Source organism: Cavia porcellus, unplaced genomic scaffold, assembly GCF_034190915.1.
Source record: "Cavia porcellus strain 051 isolate PalLab524CR breed Dunkin Hartley unplaced genomic scaffold, mCavPor4.1 scaffold_31, whole genome shotgun sequence".
NCBI lineage: Eukaryota > Metazoa > Chordata > Mammalia > Rodentia > Caviidae > Cavia > Cavia porcellus.
Genome location: NW_026947514.1, coordinates 27,941,265 through 27,950,394, shown reverse-complemented (window position 1 = coordinate 27,950,394; position 9,130 = coordinate 27,941,265). Strand labels below are relative to the sequence as shown.

At 38.9% G+C, this 9,130-nt stretch overlaps 1 protein-coding gene across 3 annotated transcripts in view; it reads left to right on the top strand.

The window, feature by feature from the left end:
* Lin52 (lin-52 DREAM MuvB core complex component) overlaps positions 1-9,130 on the top strand; it is a 132,292-nt gene that overhangs the window by 68,648 nt on the left and 54,514 nt on the right. The gene's annotated exons all lie outside the window — the stretch shown is intronic.

Sequence of the window (9,130 nt, the reverse complement as noted above, 5' to 3'; positions counted from 1 at the left end):
GTTGCAGGCCAGTTTGGGCTACGTAAGGAATTTAAGGCCAGGCTGGACTATGTAGTGAGTGTGATGTTGCCTCAAAGAGACAATGGAGGAGGATTTGGTCAGTGAACATGTAAAAATATCCTGAACATTATTAGCAGGGAAATTATATTTGTAAAGTAAAACCATAATGAGATACCACTGTATACCCATTAGAATAGCTAAAATTTAAAGATGGACAATAACAAGTGTTGGAGAATATGGAACAAGTAGAACTCACACAGTGCTGATAGGAATGTGAAATGATATAACCTTTCTATAAAAGTTTGACAATTTATCATAAAGTTAGACAAGCATTTACTTTATAACCTAGCCAATCAGTTTTTGCTTAGGATGCATGAAAACATGTATCTTGCCAAATGTGACACACACCTGTAATCCCTTGGGAGACTGAGGCAGAATTGTCTCATATTTGAGGCTAGTCTAGGCTACACAGTGAGTTCAAGACCATCCTGAACTATGTAGCAAGACCTTGTCTCAAAAAAAACAAAACAAGGAAAAAAGTATCTACACAATGATATGTGTGAAATGTTTGTGGTAGTTTTACTCATAATAACTGTCAATTGAAAAGATCCCTGGTAGATCTATCAAAAGATAAATATATTATGGAACTCTATATAATGGAGCTGTACTAAAGCAACAAACCACATACACAAGCAATATTTTGAATATCTAAAATGTGCTGAAGAGTCTATACTATATGATTTATAACAAAGTTCTAGAGAAGGCAAGTATAATCTAGTGACAAAAGTAGATCAATGAGTGCTGTCTTAGTTACTTTTTCTTTGCTGAGACAAAATACCTGACACGCAGAGTTAAAGGAAGAAAGGTTTTATTTAGCTCAGTTTATAGAGGTTTCAGTACATAATAGGCTGGCTGCAAAGCAAGGTAGCTTGGCAGAGGGACATTGCAGAGGGGAAACAATTTATTACAGGCAGAAGGTAACAAAACAAGGCACAAGATAAGCCTCTTTTTGTCCCTTATATTGTATCCAGGCTACTGGGATTAGGGCAGTACCAAACCAACCAGTAGCCTAATTTATAAATCACCCATCTTTAATCCCAACATTACACCCTCTAGATCCAGCCACCTCTGAAAAAGCCCCACCTATGACTGCGTGAGACTTTGTGGGGCATTGGACCTAAACCGTAACGGATGCCTAGAACTAGGAGTAATACTGAGTTTGCAAAAGGGAATAGAACAGTGGTGGCAAACCTATGGCACATGTGTTTGTTTTTATTTTTAAGACAAAAGATGTTAATGTATGAGTTTTTTTTTTAACTAAAGCCTCAATATTCATGTTTCATTGCAGTGTTGGCACTTTGGGATAAATAAGTGGGTTTGGAGTTGCAGTTTGAGTACATGACTCTTTAAAAAAGTTTACCAACACTGGCATAAGGAATGATTTGGGTTGATAAATATAAGTTAGGACTGAGCAGGTTATATCATATGGTTTGTGGAGCAGAGTACAACTTGTGTTGAGTAAGACATAAGGAGCGTAATGTCAAACTCAGCACCAAGGAAAGATGTACTTTATTGGAGCTACTGAGAACTTTGGCACATAAATATATTAAGAACATGTCCAAGTTAGAAAATAATTCTACTCAAATATCTGTGCCAGACTGGAGGACAGATGAAAAGCTTGTGTGACAATTACGGAGGCTCTTATGGACCCTGTGAAAAATTACACAACTGAGCCAGGCGTGGTGGCTCATGCCTGTAATCCCAGCACTCTGGAGGCTGAGGTGGGAGGATCGTTGCAAGTTTGAGACCAGCCTGGGCTACAAAGTAGCCTGAACTGCATAGCGAGACCCTGTCCAAAAAAAAAAAAAAAAAAAAATTACATAACTGTGTTAATTTTTTGTTTGTTTTGTACTGGGAATCAAACTCATGGCCTTGTGCTTGCCCAGTAAGTCCTTGTGCCACTGAGCTAAACTCCCGACAACTGTGTTAATTTGCTGAATATTTTCTTCTCTTTAAGCCAAACACAAAATGGTTTAAAGCCAGGTATGGTGGTGCACACCTGTGAGCCCAGCACTCAGAAGGCTAAGGCTGGAGGATTGCTGCAAATTTGAGGCCAGCCTGAACTGCATAGTGAGACCCTGTCTCAAAAAGAACAAAAAAGGAAAAAAAAAAAAAAGGTTTAGAACTCCTAATCCTCTATTTTGTTCAGTAAATATACATTGAACCAATTTGATTTATTGATTAAGTGTTGTTGTTATTGTTGTTGTTATCACAAAGTAATTTTATATTTATTCTACTTGACCAGGTCTCTTAGGTGCTTTTGCTGGATAAATATTTTGAAGTATTAAAGTGATTGCAAATGAAAAAAAGGCCATCAAAGTGATTGCTGTCCTCAAGGCTTTGAACCATTTGGGATAATGGGGCAAGAGAAAAACTTAAATGTGTAATGCTACTCCCAAACCTATTATTACTGTGATTATGGCTTCACTGAGTCTTTCAGAAATGAGGAAGACCAACCTTGAAAACACAATGGAAGCAACATTGTTACCGAAGTAAGGTTGTCTAGTTTGGCTGGACTACCTTTTGTCAGAGCAAACTCCATCTGACCCCTCCATCTGAGTAAAAGCTAGTACAGGGTTATAAGACTTTATCATGACCATTGGCCGGGAATTTATCTCAGAAGTATAAGCGCCTGCCTGGCAAGTGCAAGGTCGTGAGTTCGATCCCCAGTACAAAAAAAAAAAAAAAAAAAAAGACTTTATCATGACCATTATTATTGGGGAGTCAGGAAAGGGATTAGTCCTGGCAGTTATATACAGTCCTGGCTTTGGGCTTTCAGGCAGGCGAGTGATGGTGATTGGTGACCTGACTGGAAGTACCTTGCTTCTGCTGCTTCTTCAAGCTGCATGGAGATGTATGATAGCATTGTGCCTTACGCACCCTGGAAATGATGGTAAACACCAAGGTCTTGGAAACAAAGGCAGGAGAGATGTCTTGAGAGAAAGTGTCTGTGTTCTCCTGCTGGCTCCTAGTCTCGTTGTGAAAGGCAATTCAGCATCTTTGAAGCTGCTTGAGGAAACCTCTGAATGAAGTGAAGCATACTGGGCCCTATTGAAAGTCTTCAGGAAGATGCCTTACAGTTCGGATTAACGTATTTTTACAGCTTAGTGGAGGGGCTGAATCAGAAGCATGTTGCAGTTACGACCCTGATTCTTACCAGAATCATGGAGTCATGTGGTCAACTGCACAGCAAGAAGAACCAGCGATTCACGCAAAAAGCACTGTCTGCAGGTTGAGTTAACCTCCTACTTCCTGAGCAATTGATTGTTTTTCAGACAGGATCTTGCTTTGTAATTCAGATTGACCTTGAACTCACTAGTTAGCCCAGGCTGACCTTAAACTAGTGCCACTTTAGCCTCCCAAGTGATGGGATTACAGACATGAACCATCACCCTGGCTAAATGCACAAATTTTAAAAAGAAATCAGGCTGAGCATGTAACTCATTGGTAAAGGATTTGCCTAATCTCCACAATCTCAAGCACCAGAGGACAAATGAAAAGAAACTATCAATATTAGTTCTGTTAGTATCTTTAAGAGTATAGAACAGATAGGAACACAGAAAGTCTATAAATTCTTTTTGTATAAATGAAAGCTATATTGTTCATAATCTGATTTAGGATTACTGATTCAGTTAGTATTATATTTGGCAAATTATTCACATGTACTGGGGATTAGATTTTAAAGTGCATTAATCTTTCAATTTAAAAATTTTTATTTTTTTTAATATACAGCTTTGTTAAATGGTTTCTTATTTAATGCATTTGCATTAATTTAATCCACTTATATTAAATCTAATTGTACAGTGACTACTTGAGATGAATATTCATTAAACAAAGATGAATTTTCAAATAATTATCATAGTATCTAATCTAAGTGTTACTTTAATTCAAAGTATACTGATTTTGTTTTCTGAAATAGTGCATCATAAGTGCAAATACTGATAATTTTGAATTTAAAATTTACCAAGTATATTCCTTCTTGAAGTATATGGCAATGATGTTCCAACATCCAAGTTTATTATCAAGAACATAGATTTGAACCAGGCATAATGGCACATACTTGTAACCTCAACACTCAGGAGGCTGAAGCACGAGGATTGCTACAAGTTCAAGGCCAGCATGAGCTGCAAATCAAGACCCTTTCTCACAAAAAGAGAGAGAGAGAGAGAGAAAGAAAGGAAAAGAAAAGAGTAAAGAAAAAGCAAAAACATTGATTGTTAGTTTTTTTTTTGTTTTTTGTTTTTTTGCTATCAGGACCAGAAATCGAATTTAGAACCTTGAACCTGCCGGGCAGGCACTGTGCTGCTGAGCTATATCCTGACCCAATTGGTTAGCTTTTCAGTCAGTTCTTTAGCAGAAAGAAAACAGAAGGAAAGGTTAGGTTTCCTCTGTGCTTCAGGACACAGGGGTGGAGCTGCTAGGCTTCCCTTGCTGTGGGTCTCTCCTATTGAATAAGTCTCTATAGAAGACTTACTTGAGGGGCTGGAGGTTTAACTCAGCTGCATAAGTACCTGCCTTGCAAGCGGGCGGTCGTGAATTCGATCCCCAGTACCAATAAAAATGAAAAAAAAAAAAAAAAAAAAAAAGACTTGACTGGAGCCCAAAGATACTTTATATCTGTACATTTAATTTTTTTTTGTTACCAGGAATCGAACTCACAATCTTATGCTTGCCAGGCAGACACTGTCCTGCTGAGTTGTCTACTGGCCCCTGCATTTAATTTTGCTCAGCTTTATACACTATTTTTCCCCCAAAACTCCCTTATTGATATCTTTTTCACTTATCATAAAATCCACTCACTTACCAGGTATCGTCACCCACTTACAGTACTTAAGAAAATGAGTTGTGTAGCTTTACCACAATCTTAATTTTGGAACATTTCCATTATCCCATAAAGAACCCTCCCTTGACTTCCCCCAGCCTGCCCTGTCAAATAATACCATATTGTGTGGATGCTTTGCATTTTGTTTATTCATCCTTCAGTTGATGGGATATTTTGCTTCTGTTTCTTGGGCGTTATGAATAATGCTAAATTTATATACAAGCTTTTGTGTCATCACCACTTTTTAGCTTTCTTTCAGTGTGGGATGTATTAATATGTTATGTCCTAAGATTACATTAGAACACCCCAGGTATTGTTTTAACTTAATATGAGTACAACACGTATTATGCAGTGGTCAGATCACTCAATTGTTTATTCGTTTTGTCTGTCTTTGAGTCATTTAGAAACTATAATTGGGTAAGCAAAAGTACAACCTTTTTTGCTTTTCATCACTCTTGTTATTGGGCCATTTCTAGGAATTCAGGTTTGATATTTTTGTATCTTGTGCTAGAATAGAGAAGATTGGCTCAGTGTAACTCCAATTATAGTTTGTTGGCTAATACAGAGAACAAGAAGCTAAATTACAATAGTCATCCCCTGTTAAATCTTCATCTGGTTTTGGTTTTGCTTAGAGTAAGACTTTGCAAGAAAGTCTATACACTTAAAATGCCAAAAAGCTTCTGCCTTATAGAAATTAATTTTTCTATTGACATTAACTTCAAAGGTATATCATTGATTGTACAGATGAAGTGGATATAAAGAAAAAGGTCCAGGCTGGGGATATACTATAGCTCAGTAGCTGAAGTGCCTGCCTGGCAATCACAAGGTCTTGAGTTTGATTCCCAGTACAAAAAAAAAAAAAAGTTCAAAGAATGTGACTAATGAGAGGAATCTTTAAAGGGATTGTCACATTGTCTTGTTGTTGACTCACTCTGTGGCTTTGAGGTTTGTTAGAAACAGGACCCCTTAATCAAATCTGAGCTAACTTAGTGGAGACTTAATCATCTTTATAATAATTCATAATTCACTAAACATTTTAATAATCTCCCACACACAAAATAAAGGTTTAGTGTGACTGGGGTTATGGGTTGGGGGTAGAGCACTTGCTCAGCAAGTTTGAGGTCCTGGGTTCAATACCCAGCGCTTTTGCAGTCAAGACCAGGGATATAAGGGTCCTGCACTAGGGAAGAATTTTTTTTTTTTTTTATATTCTGGTATGTATGTTACAGAAGTCCTAGATTTTTGGAGTGCATGAAGTTTTTAGTGGACTTCTAGATAAAAACTAGAACAGTATGTAGAGCTACAGCTTTGGTTTAAAAAAAAAAAAAAAAGCTAATCCTGGGCTAGGAGGATAGCTCAGTGGCAGAGCTCCTGCCTAATATAGACAAGGCCCTGAAGATTTAGCTTTTATGAGTTGTGCTGCTATAAACATGGTATGCACATTTCACTGTAATATGTTTTAACTCTTTTTGGGAAGATACATAAAAAGGAAGTAACTGAGTGTTGTCAGGGATTGCAAAGGAAACAATTTAATGCAGGATGCATAATTTACAGAATTTTAAAATAGTCAAAGAGTCAAACACAAAAAGGGCAGGAAATCTCTCCACATATTAAAGACCCCAAAGAATCCAGCTGAGGACCTGATCCCATGGCAGTGTCTCATGCAAGTCTGTTTCATGGATCTGCTCTGGGAATGCCCAAAAGTCAGCAGTGGAAGCTAGAAAGTCTGTGCCAGCAGGATGAAGGATCTAGGCCAGCAAGCTGAGGGTTCTACCCTGGAGCTAGGAAGCAACTCTTACAGTAAGGACCAGAGCTCTCCCTGATAAGTACCATAGACATTCTCACTGACAACTAGGTCCCAAACTCCTCCGACAATGAGAACACCCAAGTTCACATTAGGAAAGAAGCTCCACAAGCTTTTCCAAGAGAACCCACACAACCACACCACTTCCTCGCCAGTTCTCCTTCTTATGTTGGCAACAATCTTCAGATGGGCCTTCCACACTCAGCACCACGCTGATTCAATTCAGCTGGTGTTATGAGTTGACCACCAGTTGTCAATCCACCCCAGTCAGCTTGGTAACTGTACCCATTTCCTTAAACCATGGTCTTTAGTAGCAGATTTGTGAAAAGTTTGCATGTCTTGGTCTATTCAGAGTTACGTTAATATAACAGTTACATATATACGATTCATATTGCACTTGTTCCTGCACCAAAGCAAAGTATTCAAAGGGTGATCAAAATTCAAGGTTAAAACCACAATACTTTGATTAACCTGATTACAAACTTATATCAAAAATGACATTAAAATCATAATAAAAAAAAACTGTTACAGTCACAGTCCTTGCTTCCCATTAAACTTTTTATCCGGGGACTTTTTATCCAGTCCCTTTTACCAGGGACTTCCCATTAACTTTTAACAGGGCATGGCAAAGACTAAAAAACAGAAATTTCCTGCAATTCAGATACACTCTTCCCTTCAGGTAAAAGACCAATTCATTTTTTCATTGTCCTGTCCTTCTTAATACACGTTATCCTCTGTTTTGTCTTGCAATTCATAACTCCACTGAAGCCTTCCATCTGGCTAAATACTTGAAATCAGTCTCCTGTTTCTTTGCTCTTAATTTTCTACATAGATCTGACCAGAAACTCTCAACAATTGCCATGCCACCACCCCAGCAATAGACTGCACTGGAATTTTTCTGCCACCCAGGTAATATCTGTAAACACAAGCAAAATGTAAACTTTCAGCCAAAACAGAATATAATACCTGGAATCCAGCAGCCAATACAGTGCTCAATAGAAGCCTCCTGAGCATCTTCTTAACTGGCAGCATTTCCATCAGTACTCTGGTTTTCCAGGTTTCCACTAGAGTCTCCCATCTGATTTACAGCATACAGGGGCTACCTCTTTGGCTAGTCTCTCAAAATCTTTCCAAATTAATTCCTAACGTTCTTAAGCCACATGGCCAGGCAACATCACAGCTATAATCCCACTCTCCTGGTACCAGTTCTTTTGTAGTCAGGGTTTGCAAGGAAAACAGTTCAATATAGGACATACAATTTATAGAATTATTTTACAACATTCACCCAAAGAGTCAAATATAAGAAGTGCAGGAAATCTGATCACACACGAAAGACCCCAAAAAATTCAGCTGAGAGTCTGGATCCTATGGCAATACCCTGCATGATTCCAGCTGAAGACCTTGAGCCCATGACTGACCCCCATGAGTCCAACCAGAGGCCTAGAGCTCATAGCAATGATTCATGCAAGTCTCTTTCATGGATCCTTGCTGTAAAGGACCACAGATTAGCGGTAGAAGCTAAAAAGTCTGTGCCAGTGGGATGAAGGATCTGTGCCAGGAGGCTGAGAGTTCTGCCCTGGAGCCAGGAAGCAATGCTGAAAGCAAGAACCAGAAATCCCCTTGAAAAATACCATCTTCCCTTGAGGTGAAAGGCTTCAGTTCATTTTTTGATTGTCCTGTTCTTCTCAATGACCTCAGCCATTCTCAGAGACAACGAGGTCCCAGGCACCCACAATGAAAACAGCCAAGTTCATATCAGGAAGTCAGCATGACAGGCTTCTCTCCAGGAGCTTGAATCACACACCATCTTCCCCTCCAGAGGCAGGAAGTGATGCTCACGGTAAGGACTAGAGCTCTCCCAAAGTAAACTGCAGCCACTCTCAGCATCAACAAGGTCTCAAGCTCTTCTGATGACAAGAACAGCCAACTTCACGTCAGGAAACAAGCTCGACGAGCTCCACCAGGAGAACCAACACCACCTCTTTCTCTCCGGTTCTTCTTTTTATGTTGGCAACAGTCCTCAGGTGGGCCATCCACACGCAGCACCGTGCTGATTCAGTTCAGCTGGTGCTAAAAGTTGACCAGCAGTTATCAAGCCACCACACTGAGCCCAATGAATTTTCTAGTTCTCTGAGGAATCTCCATACTGATTCCACAGTGGTTATACTAGTTTACATTGCCACCAACAATGTAGAAGAGTTCCTTTCCCTCTGCTGCCTTGCCAGCGTTTGTTATTAGATTTCTTGATGATGGCCATTTTTTTTGGAGTAAGGTGGTATTTCATTTTAATTTGCATTTCTGTAGTGGTCAGAGATGACAAACATTTTTTTTCAGGTATTTATTTTACTTCTTGTGAAAAGTGTTTTTTATTACAGTTGCCAAATTTTTAAATTAGGTTTTTATTGGAGAGGTCTAATGTTGTTGAGTTCTCTGTGTATTGTATA